Consider the following 18,163-nt stretch of genomic DNA (forward strand, 5'->3'; position numbering starts at 1 on the left):
ACAAGTGGGGTTGATTCACTCCCAATAACCCCACTATAACCCAACATGACACTACCCCAAAGCATGTCTCTTAGCTCCTTGAGTGCAATTACTTCATCCTCTCGACATTGACAAAAGGTCTCACCTAGTGTTTGAAAGCCTTTGATTCTACAAAAAACTCTTAAATTCGTAAAGTTCCATATGTGTTTGATGATTACCTCTCTTAGTATGTTCCATGACTTGAGAGACTCCTCGTTCAATTTTGATCCCTCCCCAAAGAGGATAAACCTCATCAAGATCCTAGCATTCATTCCCCACTTTGTGAACCCATCTTCCAACCTTACTCCAGAGGGTCCTCTTACACAGTCCCCATTCCTAGCATGAGTAAAAGATGTGTTCATTATCTCCTTGGTTCCTCTTACACAATGGGCATGTGGTCAAAACCTTTAAGAATCATGTTGAGTGTAGGTCTCATGAAGAAGTTCTTGGCAACCAACTTCCATCATCCAAAGTTTAACCTATGGGAGGGGGAGGCTACCTTGCTTTTTCACATACTTCAAGGGTATCTCTTTTCCACCTTTCTTTGACCTTAAGCAAGATTCTTCCATTCCTTAGCTCTCTTTTCCCCTTCTCATGCAATTCTAGCCTCTTTATCATTGTTAAAACAACCTTCAAGATATTCTAATATGTTTATATTATCTTATTCAATACAAGGCTCACACTTTTAAAAAGGTACGAATAAATTTTCAAATAAACTCATGTTCATAGTAAAAGAAAAAATATCACCTTGAGTGTCATTCATTAGCATAAAATTATACTCTATCATAAGCACTTTTAGTAAGTCTCGAGGTAGGGTCGACATTAATTACATTGTACACAAGCAATGATTACAAAATGAGCTTTGTAAGCATTACCCTTTAAGGCATATGCTTATACAATAGTGTGGTGAACAAGATGGTGCAAGGTCCTTTAAAAATTACCCACATGTAACTACAGTTGAGTGATTCACTTAACCTTGAAATATGTGGATATCTTGCTTTTTGAGTAAGAATGGTTTGTTTTAGAAAATTAAAGAAAAATGACTCTCTCTCTCTCTCTCTCTCTCTCTCTCTCTCTCTCTCTCTCTCTCTCTCTCTCTCTCTCTCTCTCTCTCTCTCTCTCTCTCTCTCTCTCTCTCTCTCTGTGCCATGCAAAAAAAAGGGAATGTAGTGCACTCTTATTGAATGAATTGCCAATCTCCCTTGGTTGCTTGGCTGACAAAGCATTGGCCTTTGTTTTGGCCAATGGTTCTCTAGTAGAGCCCTTTATTACTCTTAAGGGTGTGAGGCAAGGCTACCTTCTAGGCCCATTATTATTTGCAAGAGCAACACATCTATTGTTTTATTTGATATATAAGATGACACAGTGTCAGAGCGTATATTGTCAAATGCCTTAACCACAAGGGTTTATGATGAGAAGGATATAGAGATTTATGACCATAAAGAATAAGAGAATAGAAGAACAAAATCAAGTTCAGATACAAAACATCAAGAAAGGAACCCTCAAAAAATCCTTTGATTCAATATTTGTATGACAGAGTTTATCAAATACAATCATTGCATATACTCAAGTACAAGCACATAATCCAAGCTTTCAGACTTTGACTCAAAGAGCACCCTATTCATTGACATAACCCTATGTTATATAGGCTTATTCAAATGATTTTGGCTCCAAAATTATGCATAAACTATCAAATAATGTCATATATGGTAGCCCCTATCAATTAAGTATATTGCCAAGCTTCAGCATATATCAGATCTTGCTAAAACCTTGTATGGGGCCTGAATTAGTGCTGCATCCCTATTATGGCAGTTTTATTACAACAAAGAAAAAGAATCCCTATGCTATCCCAAATCTTCATAAGATCATGTACTCTTATTGTTCTGGGTATTTTGAACCATAATAGAAAACACGAGAATATATAAATTTTTTGAAACACACGAATTTAATACAACCATAACTTTAGCACAATTTCCATCAATTATAAACGAAAGCATTCATGAACATTTTATTCATAATCAACAACTTCAATAATCAGATAAACAAAACACGACAGTAAAGATAAACCATCAATGACTAGCAAAGCATGGTGTTGTCATCATGTATTTTTAGTTTCATTCATCTGATATCAAAAGATACAACTCTCCAAAATCAAGACAAATGCTTGTATTTCAAGTAAAGACATCATATGGCATGACATATAAGGTCGTTTTTAAATAGGTTGATCTCACATGACTACATGCACACAAAGACTAAGGTATGAAATAGCATTAAATATACGATGGAATTCAAGCCCTAACACCTAACACAACCCAGTGGATGACTGTGACAATTAGGATCGGACCCACAAGCACCTAAGTAACATGGAACATGACCCAAAGAACATAGGTATGCCTTGCTAGAGGCCTTTCACCCCTTAACAAGCCACACTAAGTAAAAATGAGTAAGCCCCTAGACTAGGATACTCAAAGCCCTCTGGTGCAATTGCATAACCAATTCTAAGTGCCAATAAAAAATGATATAGTAACTATCAAGAACCAAAAAAGAACTCACAAGTGTAACAAACAAAAATGAGATAGGAACATAAACAATGATGTCTCTACATGAAGACATTTGGACTCTTGAATGGTGACCAGCATGATCTACATTTAAATCATTTTCCATAGCACAAAACTCTTCGTGAACTTCATTAACCACTTCTTAAACTACATCACTATCATCAACTACATGAAAATTCTTCTATTGCTGCAAAGTGGCTACATAATCTGCACTATGCCTCTTTGCTTCCAAAGCATTCTGTAACTTCAATTCCAATTGTTGACACTTAACCTCCAACATAGACACCTTCTAAAACCAATGCTTCTTTCTCGTGACAATCAATATCCTATTTCTCTAAAACAAATACATCTTTAAACATAATATAAGGTCTAGAAACCAAGACATCCAAATTCTATGCCACCTTTTGCCATGCTTGTTTCACCTCCAAGAGCAAAGCATCATGAATATCTTGATATTCAATTTTAAGCACTATGATGCATCAACATCCACCTCCAAATTTTGCAATATCTATTGTTCAACCACTTTCAAAGGATTAAATATTTTCAACAATAATTGATTATCAAAATACAGCTTCCCATGCATATCCATAAACTGCTACAATTCATCCAAACACTTTAACCTAAGCTCTTCAGTCCATTTTTCAAACAAAAGCACAGAAATCTTATTATGATCTATAACATGCTACAACTCTGCAACCTTAGCATCATGTTGTGATAGTAATGCATCATAATCAACATGTTTCTACTGCAACTGTTGATACAACACCTCAGACTCCATCTTCTCAGCCTGCAAACTGATCCTGCAAATTTGTAGCTTCTGCTGCAACTCCTGAATTGGCTTGCTCATATTGCTTAAAGTACATCATAACCTTTTGCATCATAATCATTGCATCAACCATTTTACTAACCACAAACCCATATGCCCCTGATAGAACCAAAGCAAATGGAACATCCTACATATGAGTACTCCTTCCCCGCAATGGACTCTTCATAGACACATAAGCATCATCATGAGGCCTACCATGAAGCCAAATTATTCCAATCTTTTGCTTGTTCTTCACTAGAGTTACATGATCCAAAGACTACAAAGCATTAATTTTATCCTTCTTTTCCACATCCACCACATGATCAAAACCCACATGCTTCCCATGCTCTTTAACAAATTCCAAAGTGACTTGCCTAGCATAGGCTTCTTGATAACCTATTTGAATCAAATCCCTATAGATTGTATACTTGTCTTTATCACCCCTAAGAAGAGCATTAATATCCTAACTATCTTTACCAGGGCTATTATCCTCAGTCATGGTATCTGCATCACCCGCATTGGCTAATATAGAATCAAGGGTTCGTTTAAGCAAGCTATTCATAGTCAAATAAAGAAACTGCATCCTAGCATACTCATATAGAGCAACTAAAAAGCATCCCATACAATACTTGTGAAACGCCTTCTTTGTTTTCAGCACTTTAATCTCAATCGTGAGCCTATCATGCATTACACCAACCCAATTAAGTATACCCATATTTTCAGCATAGCATATGAGATCATATGTCTCTCGAGCAATGCAATCAGTTTTAATAAACATCATGAAGCATTCCATAAACCATCTGAGCTGCATCTTCCTGGCTACATCAATCCTCTTCAAAACACAGACACTAGCTTCAACAAATTCCCATGTAAATCCTTTCATAAAAATGTGCCTTGACCAAGATCCTTGAAGATTACAAATGGGCCTCCATAGCAAAGCTTTAATTTGCATGGAAATTTTCCAAGTCAAGAATTAAACAACCACCCAATCTCCTTCCTAAAAAATTTTCTTTTTAATATGTCTATTTACCCAAGCCTGTCTCCATTGCTATGTAACTCTTGAAATGTAGGCAACTATTGCCCTATCCTCCTCTAACTTCAAGAGTTATTCCAATCTATGTTGCACTGACGTCTCATGATCTAACTTATGTTTAACAACAAGTCTCAAGCTTGGTACCACAAATTCCATAGGCACCACAGCCTCTAATCCATACACAAGTATGAAGCGTGTAAGCCCTATTGTAACCTTATACGTCATCCTAAAAGCCCACAATGTTGAATCAAGTTTAACATCCCAATTTTCCATGTTATCCTCAACAATCTTCTTTAAAATCCAAAGTAAAAATTTATTAGAGCTCTCTACTTATCCATTAGCCTAAGGATGATATGGGGTAGGCTTCTTATGTAAAATCATATGCATGAAAGTCAATTCCTGGATAACTTAATTTAAGAAATGCCTATCCCTGTCACTAATCAACTCCATGGGACATCCAAACTGAGTCATAATGTTAGAATATAAGAACTTGGCCATACTACCTACTTTATTATCCTTCAATGCTTGAGCCTCTACCTACCTATTAACCGAGGTTTGTTAAGCAAAAACAAAAGTGCCCAATGATCCACATGAAAGATTACTTGATTTTCCAACAAATAATGCCTAAATTTTTGCACATAGAAAACCATCCCAAGTGCTTCTCTTTCCATAATTGAATAGTTTTTTTAGTAGCACTCAATCTCCTACTTGCATAATAGATCAGTCTATACCAGTCGGATACCTTATCTTTCATAAGTACACCTCCCATAGCTAGGTCTGAAGCATAAAAAATGACATGGAAAGGTAAATCCCATGTTGAAGGCATAACTTCCTACACATTAGCTAGAGCCTTAGCTTTCTAAATAGCTGCAATCTTTCTTTGATCTATGCTCATGCCTTTTTTAAACAAGTTGTGGCCTAAAAGAACACCCCTTTTTGCTACAAACACTGACATGAAAGGGTGCAAGGATATGCCAAATCTTTTGTATCTCTCAAAACATAACCTAAGATGTCTTAAATGCTCTCTCCTGCTACCATAAACACAGAAATCATCAATAAATACCCTCATAAAAGCTGTTAGATATGGCTCAAATGTCTTATGAGTAGCTCCTTGAAACTCAGGAGGTTCATTCTTTAGTCAAAAGTTCATGACTGTGCTAACATATGTCCCCCCACTCAATGATAAAGGTTGTCTTATCCATATCTTCTAAATGCATCCTTATTTGATCATATCTTGAAAACTGTACATTTTGTGGCTTGCCACATCATCAAGGAGAGAGTCGGGAAAAGGAATCGAGAAGGGATCGGTAATGGTAGTTGCATTTAATTTCCTTTAATCCACATAGAATCTAATCTTCCCATTCTTCTTGGGCACCACCACTATAGGGGATGACCAAGTAACTTCATTAACCAGTTTGATGAACCTAATCCTCAAAAGCTTGTCAAATTCTTCCTTGACCCGTTTCGCATAGTTAGGGTCCATTATATACCTTTTTTGAATGATCGGCTTAGCATATTTCTTTAAATTTACATTGTGCTGACACACAGCTCGATCAAATCCTTTCATGTTTGTATAATCCCAAGCAAAAATGTATTGAACCTCTTTGCATAGCTTAATAAGATCTTGCTTGAAGTTTTCTTCCACAATAATACTAACCTTGATGGTTTTGGCCTCCCCTTCCATATTGAAATTAACCTCCTAAGCCTCATCTTCAACTACCGTTGCAAATATTCTCATTGTCTGCTCATATCTTAGCTCGGCCTGAATAATGGCTTTCTGTCCTTTTGCATCCAATACATTAGAACTGTCCATAAAATTGTCCACACTAGTTTATTGATTTTCAGGTGTTTCTTGCTAAGAAACTTCAAGTTGACCAATTCCCTAGTCTTGAACCATTTTATACTACTAATTCACAGACCTGTCCTGAAATTCAGGCTACTCCTAATGTTCAGGAAAGCCTTCAGGATTCTGTCTTAACTAGTTTTAGGCTATAGTTTGAACAACTTGGTGTTCCAGAACTTCATTTCTTGCACTCATAGGAGGATCTTGATACTCCTGGATAATACTATCAACATCTATTTCAAAGACCGGAACCACAAAAGGATTTGCCTGAAGAAATAATTCATTCTCATCATTTCATCTACAATGTTAATAGTCTGAGCTACTAATGTTTACAATTTGATCTCCTTGAGTCCTCTAGGGATACATACATAATCATTTCCCCAGCCTTGCCTCAATTTGACCAATTTAAACCATGGTCTACCCAAGAGTATTATATAAGAATCCCCAATTTTCGACATTCTCAACACAACAAAACTCACCCTAAATTGATAGAAAATCCTTTGATATCTTCCGCCTCCAAACTTAGACATTCTCTAGCATGTGCTAGAGTCTCAATCATTTGAAGATTCAAAGCCTTTACCATCCGTCAACATGTCCTCTTTTTTCTTCTCATCCACACTATCACGTGTTATACATGTATCCAACTCATGTAGCTCGTATGTAGTAGACTCCCACCTCTTAATAAAGAGCTTGGACCGCTTCTTGGCTATAGGAATCTTCAATGTTGTCACGTCGAATTCACTAAGTAAATATGTACCATTGTTGTGTGCATGTCTTATCATGTAGGGACCGAACCACTACTTTGAAAATTTCCAAATAGCACTATGCTGATTATCCAAATTGCTATCATACATCGATACTCAATCTCCATCGTGTATGACTCTTAGTCAATGCCTCTTATCAAACATTTTCTTATCATTAATACTTGCTATCCTCAACTTTGATGCTACTGCCTCACTGTCCTCTGGCCTTCTTTCTAGCTGTCTAATATGCAATGCCAACAATTCTTCTCTAGTTTACCCTTCTTCCCATTGCAATATACTCCATGTAGCTGCCACCTCCTTTGTAGGCATAATGGGCTTCTAACCATACATTAATCCAATTGGCATATAACCTGTTATAGCATTGTGTGTAGTTCTATCAGCCCATAAAGCACAAGGTAGCAACTTTGGCTACTGTTTTCTCTTTTCTCCACATGATTGTGCAAATGCCTTAATAATAGGATGATGACCTCTCAGGCTTTTACCATTGCCCTTCATATTGTAAGTTAAAGTTAACACAATCTTAATCCCCAATTGAAAGAAGAACTCTCAAGCTTCATCTAAATCCAGCTTTCCTCTATCTATTGTGAGTTTTTCCAAACATCCATACTGGCAAAATATATATTCCAAGATAAATGTACACACTACTTGTGTATTCTTCATCCGTATATCTCTTCCTTCTACTTGATTTGTCAAATCTTCTTGTGCTAACACAAGGTACCTCATCTAGTAGAGACTTGTGGGGATAGTAACAACGGGTAACTTGTCTACAATCCATCTCGATGCCTCACAATTGAATATATTTGACAGGTAGCACACGATTCCACAAAGTGTGCAATGTCTTTACATATCCCCTGCCACCAATATCTCTATTTGATTTTTTCAAATGTACCCCACACATCGCTATGACCATCCCATAAACTTTCATGAAACTCTCAAATAACATGTACTTGTGTAGCTCTATCACCAAGAACTCGTTGTGGAGACCCTTACTTCTTCTTAGCATGTTTCTATAAATAACCATCTTTCAAGAAAAAACCACATGCCTTCCTCTTTATCCTCTTAAATTCCTCTTCTATCCATTCTGTCCTCTTTGGTAGAGTTTTGAGATATTGCCCAATTTCTAGCAAGTCACGTGTAAACACCTCTAGATTACTTACATAGTATCCAAAATGCCTCCTCTTTGCTATCCAAGTTGCATTCAGTGCAATAGCAACATTGTATACTCCTAAATTTACTGCTATAACACTTTTTATAGCTAGTTTAATCATTGTACTTACTACATTTAATATTCTCCCTCCATTAGTTAAAGGGAGCGAGCCTTGAAGTGGAAGCACAGAGGAGAAGCAAGAGTTATGGTGGAAGGAGCAAGAGCAAGAGAGAGAGAAACACAAGATGTGGGAACTCCAATAGTCACAATGTGTGACCAGCCTTCCCTTTATTCAAATGTCACTGAAAGAATAAAGAATGAAGTGATAGTGAAGGGTGCCTGTCATCTACAATGTACAGATGTATGGGTATGTGGATACTATCAATGTAAATAATACATAGGTGGCTAGGGGCAAGGGCATAGGTGCCTTTGCCCTCAACAACCTCCCACTTAAATGCAAATGTGCCCCTAGTGAGGAGAGAACAAGAAAAATGTGACAAAGTATAAATGTAAATAAGTACAATACAATAAGGAAAGACATCATCTCATCCAACGCCCGTTACTTCCTAAGGAAGGCAAAGCACTTTGGTGAGAGACTTTTAGTGAGTAGATTTGCAAGATTTTGGTCAATTGAGATCATGACAAGTTCAATGGACTTATCCTCAACAACCTCTCATATAAAGCGATAACACACCTCAATGTGCTTTTTGTCTTCACATGGAAGACCGGATTCTTGGCTAACTAAATAGTACTCATAGAATCCGAATGTGAGGGATCAATCAGTAATGCCAAGGTCTGCCACGAGATAGCCTAACCAGAGAGTCTCCTTGCAAGCCTCAATGGACTGCAACATACTCTACCTCTATAGTAGATAGGGCCATGCATTTTTGTACCCTAGACATCCAAGAAATAACACCTCCAACAAAGGTGAAGACATAGCTAGAGGTGAACTTTCTACAGTCTACATGTCTTGCATAATCAGAGTTAATGTATCCCATGACTCCTAAATCTTGGCCACCATAATGGATGTATATCTATTGTGTCTTTTAGGTACCTCATAATATGATGGTATCCCAATGTTATCTACCAAGAGTAGACATATAGTATGCCACAACTCTCACTCACTCTTGCATCTTGGCCGCCATGATAGATGCACATAGCTATTGTGCCTTTCAAGTACCTCATGATACCCTTGATGGCATCCCCATGCCATCTGCCAGGTGTAGCCATATAACATGATACAACTTCCACTAAAAATGCTATCTCAGGAGGAGTGGCTATCATGGCATATATCAAACTGCCCATTGCGACGGATGCATGAGGGATCTTGGCCATCTCAACCTTCTACTCATCAGACTATAGACAATTGGTTTGACTAACCTTCACGTGAGAAGGTAAAGGATAGACAATAGGCTTAATATCCTACAAATGAAACTATTCAAGGACTATGATATCCTAATAATAATATTACTATTGTTAAGTAAAAAGTTACAACATTTGGGAATGCACTAGGGTGCTAAGCCTAAGTACAAGCCTTGAGACATCTAAAGAAGAGTTTAAATTTCCAGTGGGACCCTTTCATATTTTCCATAAGCACTATCAAACGAGTCTTAAATCCATAGACTCCCTTGTGCAAGGGTGTGTTTCCACCCAAACTCAGAAAAACATACTAATTCTTACATCTCCAAATATAACGTAAGTCAGCAATCCTAATGACATTGACAAGCTTCAATAATATGGTCTCGTCTCTTCATATTTGATCCCCAAAAGGGGTTCTCTTCATTGAAATGGAATCTTTAAGGTTAGTAGCCTATAGCCATTACTTAGCCTTATTCCAATAGGCTTTGGCTAAGGGAAATACCAAAAGTGACATCCTTGCTTTGGTAGGAAGTTTACTAAGTATTAGTCTCCATAGGAACATATTCAACTTGTTTGCCTTTTAGACTCTCCCAAGTCTTTTCTTCTAGGTAGCCATTCTAGCTAGCAAAAGCTACTCGTGCAAAGTTGCCCATGCCCACATGAAAACCTAGGGGGAAGGGCCACTAAGATCTCTAGAATTTTTGCACTACCATAAGCTAATTCCTATATCAACAATTAAGTACTTTGTTGGGTGAGTCATTCTAGACATTAGGTGCTGGCCAAATTTGTTTGAGCATATTGGAGACTCAATAAAGCCATTCTAATTGCATATTATTTAACTTATCGTGATGCTTGACCCATAATGGGTCTTTCCAACTTCTAGCTTTTGGGTCCTAAATATCAAGCTAGACTTCAAGCCTTTGTGAATGAATGGCTCTAAAAAGCTTCACATTCTCTTGGGCAAGAGGAAAGGCATGCCAAAAGGGAAAAGAGATAGCCAAATATCAAGTTAAAGGGATGGATCATTTTTCATGGCCTAGGGCCATTGGAACTCTTTAAGCATTGTATTCCAAATGTTAATTAATCCTTGGGCTACCTAGGAGTGTTTGAACCTTATGGGGCTATCAACTGCCGAGATCCACGGACCGCTTATTGCTTCAAGCGTTCCAAGCCAAGCACTAATGGCTACCTCTCACATAGTCGATGTGCTATCCATCTCTATGAGTGTAATGAGCTTACCTTTATGCTCGATCGAGGTACCTCCTCTCTTGAGCACTCCGGTAGCTCCAAGTGCAAGCTTCAAGCAAGCTCCATCCTCAAACTCCACGCTCCAAGCTCCATTGCCGCAAGCAAGAAAAGAGAAGAGAATAGAAGATAAGAAGAGAGGAGAAGATGGAGAGCTTCTCCTCCACGGTCCCTCACTCTCACACCCTCACACACTCACTCCCTCACACTCTCACACTCCCTTTCTCAAGCCACACACAAGAATAAGCTTCTTATTCACTTTTCAACTTTATATACAAAACCCTAAATCCCTTTTGAGTGCTCATCCCCTTATCCCCTTTTTTACATGGCCGGCCCTTTTTCCCATTGTTCTCCTATCTTCCTAGCTTCCTTTCCATCGCCCATCTTGAAAGGTGAGAAGGATTGAAGCTTGCACTCGAGAGCTATGGTGGGAGAGGAAGAGCAAGAAAGAGAGAGACAAGAAATGGGAACTCCAACAGTCACAATGTGTGACCGGGCTTTCCTTTATTCAAACTATCACTAAAAGAACAAAGAATAAAGTGACGGTGATGGGCGCCCGCCACCTGCAATGTGTAGTGGACGTGATTATCAATGTAGTAATACACGGGCGGCTAGGCGGAGGCGCCTTTACCCCCAACAACCTCCCACTTAAAGATGAATCTGCCCTAGTGAGGAGTAAAAAGAAAAAGACAGTACAACATGTACACATGTACAACATGATGAGGTAAAACGTCATCTCATCCCACGCCCATCAACCTCCTGAGGAAGGCAAAGCACTCTGTAGAGAGGCTTTTTGTGAGCAGATCTGCAGGATTTTGGTCAGTCGAGATCTTGACAAGATCAATAGACTTGTCCTCAACAACCCCACGTATGAAGTGATACCTCACCTCAATGTGTTTCATCTTCGCATGGAAGATCGGATTCTTAGCTAACTGAATAGCACTCATAGAATCTAAATGCAGTGTAGGGATAGCATCAATACCAAGGCTAACAACCAAATGACCCAACCAAATGGCCTCCTTGCAAGCCTTAGTGGTTGCAACATACTCGGCCTATATAGTAGAAAGGGCCGTGCATTTCTGCACCCTGGACATCCAAGAAAGAGCACCTCCAGCATAGGTGAATATATAGTCGGAAGTGGACTTCCTACTATTTACATATCTTGCATAATCAGAGTCAGTGTATCCCACGACTCATGTATCCTGGCTGCCATAGCATATGCACATATCTGCAATGCCCTTCAGGTACCTCATGATACCCTTCACGGCATCCCAATGCTTCTTGCCAGGTGTAGCCATATAGCATGCCACAACACCAACTGCAAAGGCAAAATCTGGACGAGTGGCAATTATGGGATACATAAGACTGCACACTTCTATGGATGCATAGGGAATCTTAGCCATCTCAGCCCTCTACTCATCTGTTTGCGGACAATCAACCTATGATACCTTCACATAAGAAGGCAATGGACAGCCAATAGGCTTTACGTCTTGCATGCGGAAGCGCTCAAGGACTTTATGGATGTACTCCCTCTGTGACAAGTAGAGGAGTCCCTAATGCGTGTCGCGTCTAATGCGCATACCAATTATGTGAGTGGCATGTCCCAGATCTTTCATCTCAAAGCTCTTCTTGAGCTGAGCCTTAAGAGCATCTAGCTCATCATGAGCTTTCCTTGCTATCAACAGATCATTCACATAGAGTACCAAAATCAATAAAGAACCATCACGGGCTTTCTTCTGTAAAGACACGGATCCATATCACTCCTATTGTAGCCCTATGACTGCATAAAGGCATCAAACTTATGATACCACTCCCTAGGTGCCTGTTTTAAGCTTTTCTTCAATTTGCACATTAGGTGCTCCCTCCCAGGTTCTGCAAAGCCCTTAGGCTGCTCCATATAAATCTCATAATGCAAGTCTCCATGTAAGAAAGCTGTCTTGACATCCATCTGGTATAAATCCAAGTCAAGCTGAGCAACCAAAGCCAAGACTAAGCACTGGGTGGTCATCTTAACCACAGGAGAAAGACCTCATTAAAGTCCACACCATGCTCTTGCTTAAAACCCTTTACTACCTGAGGGCTGAAATGATGAACGGGTTGCCTCTTACCCATCCAACCTCCAATCCTCACTAAGAGAACTAAAGAGGGGCACCACCTAGCCAAAGGGAGGATGGGCTAGGACATCCCTTTTCTCAAAGAGAATCAAGAGAACCAAGACACAAATTTACAAGAGAGAATATATGTACTAGACACCATATTGGAATATAAGAGAGAGAGATGAGAGGAGAGGGAGACAAGAGGAGAAAAGGTAGAAGAAGCTTGCCATTATGCTACATGGAATGAGAAGATGTGAAGAGAGGGAGATAATAGAAGAAGAGGCAGAGAAAGCTTGCCATTATGCTACAAAATAAAAGAACTCACTCATAGCTCACTTCAAAGAGATGAGGGTATTCTAGAGTGCTCTCATGGGCTTGTCATTGTCCTTCCTCCCCCATTCTCCATGGGCTCTTTATATAGCCTCCATGAGGGATTAGATTAAGCTAATCTTCTTGATTAACATAATCCTAGATGATGTATGGCATCTTTGAAAATACGGAGCATAGTGGATGGGGCAAATCCCCACCTTGGTCATCATGCAAGAAGCCAAGGGTGGTGGTAGACAAAATAGAGAAATGGAGCTAGATTACAAGAGGTGGGTGCCCAAAGCACATTATTATAATATATTTACAAGAAAGACAGAGTGGAAAGTTGGTGCGGTGAAAGAGAGAAGAAAATTGCATGTAGCCAGCAGTTTGCGCCTTCATAACTTCAAATCCGTGAGGAATTTGAAAAAACTTTCTTCTGCAACTTTGTAGACCAGATCAAAATCAATCGCGCAACGCGGGAATTTTCTTGAAATTCGCTTTTTCTTGGGAGTTATTGAGATTATAAAAAATGGCTTTCAAAAGCTGCTTTGACTTTAGTCCCCCATATGTATATAAATACATATAAGCATGTGACAAAAGGGGTCCATGCTTGTAAGCTTTTGTGCAAGATCCAAATGACACCATGATGTGGATATTGACTTGTGTGCTAGGGTGAGGTGTCCTCTAATGATGGTGATAGATTCCAAATCTTAGTGATGCAGACGGAGCCCATGTGTAGTTGGAGGCTAGTCCTTTGAAAAATCTATGCATTCACTCAACTCCTAGGTGTAATCCATTTTCATCTTCACTAAGATAACCATCCCTTTTACTCTTTACATTGACATGCCTTCTAAGAACTTGTTCCCCCCATTTGCTAGAGTTATCATAATCGAGAAGCAATGTAGCATACCTAGTGCTTGAAGAGTAAACCCAAAGTGAAATGGTAAGCTCTTGATAGGGGCTTTGGCCAAATTTTGTGGTAATAATCCGGGTTGTAAAAAACCCGGATCACTACCAATCTAGCCTTGTATACTGGCCTGGGGTGTCTAGGGGTACTTTTCAGCTTGTACACCCACTTGCATGGCAAAGCCTTCTTGCCCTTAGGCAAGGAAACCTAATCCTAAGTCTCATTCTTATGCAAGGAGTCTATCTCAGATTGCATAGCCCTCTCCCAGGAGTGACTGTCACCCCTGCACATAGCCTCATCATAAGTGAAAGGCTCTCCTGCACCCACAAACTTGATTTTGTGCAATTTTTTATTTTGTGTTTCACACTGAACACAACAGTTCTAGTTTGGATAGTAAACAATAATTCCATAATGCATGTTTAATGCTTTAGGGATGCTATTTTGATACTTGGATAGTATGATTATGCTTTTGGGACTAGATTTGAGCTTGAAATAGCTTAGATTTCATATTATTTTAGCATTGTAATAATAGGATAGTAAGCATTTATTAATGAAATACTTATGCCTAATACTCATTGTTTCTTTAAGAGATACTCAGTGGATGTACTGCTACTTCGATTGTTATGTATACTTACCAATATGATATGGTATACTTTTGGGTTGAGGTTTGGGCTCCATTACATTGATCTAGGATGTGGTTACATGCCTTGGTTACTCCTGGCTTATGCTTCATGTATTTTGAATGCTCAAATGTCATGTACTTGATGTTTTGAGCTTGCATAGCTCACTTGACGGTTGATTTTTTGTTCTAGAGGGAGTTGTGCTACTTTGGATGTTACGTAGAGCTTTGAATTTATGCAATTGAGCTTAATCTTACTTTCACCAAGATTGTGGGGAATTTACTTCATGTACATGCCCTCTTGATATGTATTGGATGCAGTTACCCCACATTGGATTGATTTGATTACTTACTTTGGACCTAGCACTTATATTTGTCAATGTGTTGTCAATAATGTTTATATGCTTCTGGATTATGTATTGAGCTTTGCTCAGTGGGTTGTGCATCTCTCCTCTCTTTACCCTAAGATCTCCTATGTGTATAATGTCTATGCCTACTACATGTATGGTTACTGATACACTATAGTTGTGATAACCTTCAATGCCAATTGTTCCTAGTCTTTCTTTCTTGGTTGCTCACACTTGGTTGTTCACATATTATTATAACTTATTATAGCAGCCCATCACTTGAGTTTTATGCAGTCTATCTAAGGGTACTCACTTGGATTTGACAGTTGCTTAATTATAATTAGTGGATAGCTCATCCTTCTAGTAGTCTGTCTTGCTCATCCCTTGATTTGGCTATGATTTTAGGACTATCTTGTTGTTATTTATAACAACCTATTTGTCTTGGATTGTGTTTTCATCTCTTGCATTATGGTTGGTGGGTTGAATGACAATGCTATCTTTGACATTGAGAAGTTGGATGGCATAAGTTACAACTATTAGAAGGCACAAATCTAGTAGGTTGTAGTGCAAAAACGACAGATTAAGCCATTGAGACATGAGGATGTAAAGCCTGAACGCTTTGATATAGAAGATTAAGTTGAACTGGATGAGTTATGTAAACCTATAATCATTTTGTCACTCTCTAAGCATGTCTACTATAATATTGTGTTTGATGGGTAGATGGCATGGGAGTTATAGGATAAGATCCACAAAAATATTTATGATAAGCAGAGCCATGCCTCTCAGATGTATTGGCTGAAGCAAGTCATGAACCTTTGTATGAAGGAGGGGAATTCCATGTCTGCCCACTTAAATAAGTTTCATTTTTATTTTCAATCACTTGTCTTCACAGAAAATTGAATTTAAGGACAATCTTTATCCCTTGTTCTTGTTGTTTACATTATGACTTGAGTCATAGGACACATTCCATACTATTGTGTGCAAATATACCTACTGGTGGGCTGAAATTGCAGGATGTAGAGGATACTCTCTTGAACGAAGAGGTTAACTAAAAAGAATGTAGATGCTTTCCACATCTCTCATGCTTTGACAGTCAAAGGTAATAATGATAGGAGCAGTAATGACCACCGTGGGAGAGACTCTTAGAAGTGTTCTTAGTCACATGGATAGTCTCATAGTAAGTCTCATGGCCGTAAGTCTACATGAACTTATCATTATTGTCCAAAGTAGGGTTATATTTAGTCACAATTATGGAAAGCAAGGTTGCTATTATGACAAGTGTAAAAGAAAGGGAAAGGATAATGTATAAGAAAAGAATGATGATCACAACATTGTTCCTAGCAAGTCCAATGTTAATATTGAAGAGATAAATGTCATGCAGATTCCGATGATGACTATATACTTGCAACTTTTTCTTTTGATTCGTCACTATTCTGGGTATTTAGACCCATAACAAAAAATACAAGAACACAAAAATATGTTGAAATGCTAGAATTCATCACTGATATAATTCCTTCCTACGTAGATTCCAACAGCCATAATCGAGAATATTTATGAATGCATAACTCATAAACAACGACTTTGGTAATCAAGAAATAAGACACATAAATAAATATTAACTAGTAGCACAGTGACCAACAAAACATGGTACTGCCATTCTTTGCATTCAGTTTCATTCATCTGATCTCAAGAAATACAAATGCTTGAATATCAAGACAGGCATCTATAATATAGGTAACATACCACATGACATTTATGGTCACTTTTACATTGGCTGATATCAAGTAGATGTATGCATATATCAAAGTAAAAAGACTAAGAAACTATTGGAATTCGATCCCTAAGGATTTGTGCCCTAATACCTGGCACAACTCGGTGGATGACTAGTGCAGTCATGACTCGAATCCACAAGCATGAAGTGAAATGTTGGATGACCCAAATAACATAGCTATGCCTTGCAGAGGCCTTGCACCTCTTAACAAGCCACATTGAGCTACCATGAGTAGAGCCCCTCTAGGATACTCATAGTCCTCTTGTGTAGTTGCATAACTAGTTCTAAGTATAGAATAAAGTAGCTAGTGCAGCTAAGTTTTTATATTCTAACATTACGACTAGGTTTGGTTGTCATATAGAGTTAATTAGTGATTGGAGAAAGCATTTCTTAAATCAGGTTATCCAAGAATTGACTATCATGCATATGATATTACATAAGAAATCTACCCCATATCATCCTTAGGCTAATGGGCAAGTAGAAATTTCTAATAAGTTTTACTTTGGATTTTGAAGAAGATTACTGAGGATAATATGGAAGATTGGGATGCTCAACTTGATTCAACATTGTGGGCTTTTAGAACTATATATAAGGTGACAATATGACTCACACCCTTTAGATTGATGTATGGATTAGAGGTTGTGGTACCTATGGAACTTGTGGTATCGAGTTTGAGAATTGTGGTTATACATAAGTTGGATCCTAAGGAGTCAGTGCAGTATAGATTGGAACAACTCCTAAATTTAGAGGAGGATAGGGTGTTAGGTGCCTACATTTGGAAGAGTTACCTAGCAACAGAGGCAAGCTTGGGTAAACAAACATATTAAAAGGAAAAAAAAGGAATGCGATTGGGTTGTTCTTATAATTCCCGACTTGATAAATTCCTTGGCAAATTAAAACTCCTTTATGCATGTCCATTTGTAATTTTCAAAGATCTTGGTCAAGGCAATGTGTTGAAGCCTACAATTAATTGATTTAAGTTGAAAGATTGGTGCAACCTTATTATTCATAGATTAATTTAATTTTACCTCGGTATACAAATTCAATAGTGATATGCAGTGATGATAAAGAGTGGTCTTCTGTTTGTCATGGTGATGGGACAAATGGCACAAAAAGTTCTCAACACTTAAAAGACTTGGACTTGCAGATTCAAATGGAGAAGTCAACTCCTTCATTTATGTTTTCCTCCTTCTCAGCATTGTTTTTTGGTGATTCCTCATGGAAGCTTACCCGTGGGAATCTTTACCTGGTGCAATGTGCCAAGTCTAGCACTATTTATTGCTTACTTGTATATAGATCTATCAATCATATTTTGGCAGTGGCTATCATACCACATGTATCG

The sequence above is a fragment of the Lygodium microphyllum genome, chromosome 15 (assembly GCF_053477565.2).
Source record: "Lygodium microphyllum isolate KBCC chromosome 15, Lygodium_microphyllum_v1.1.10, whole genome shotgun sequence".
In the NCBI taxonomy this organism is placed as follows: Eukaryota; Viridiplantae; Streptophyta; class Polypodiopsida; order Schizaeales; family Lygodiaceae; genus Lygodium; species Lygodium microphyllum.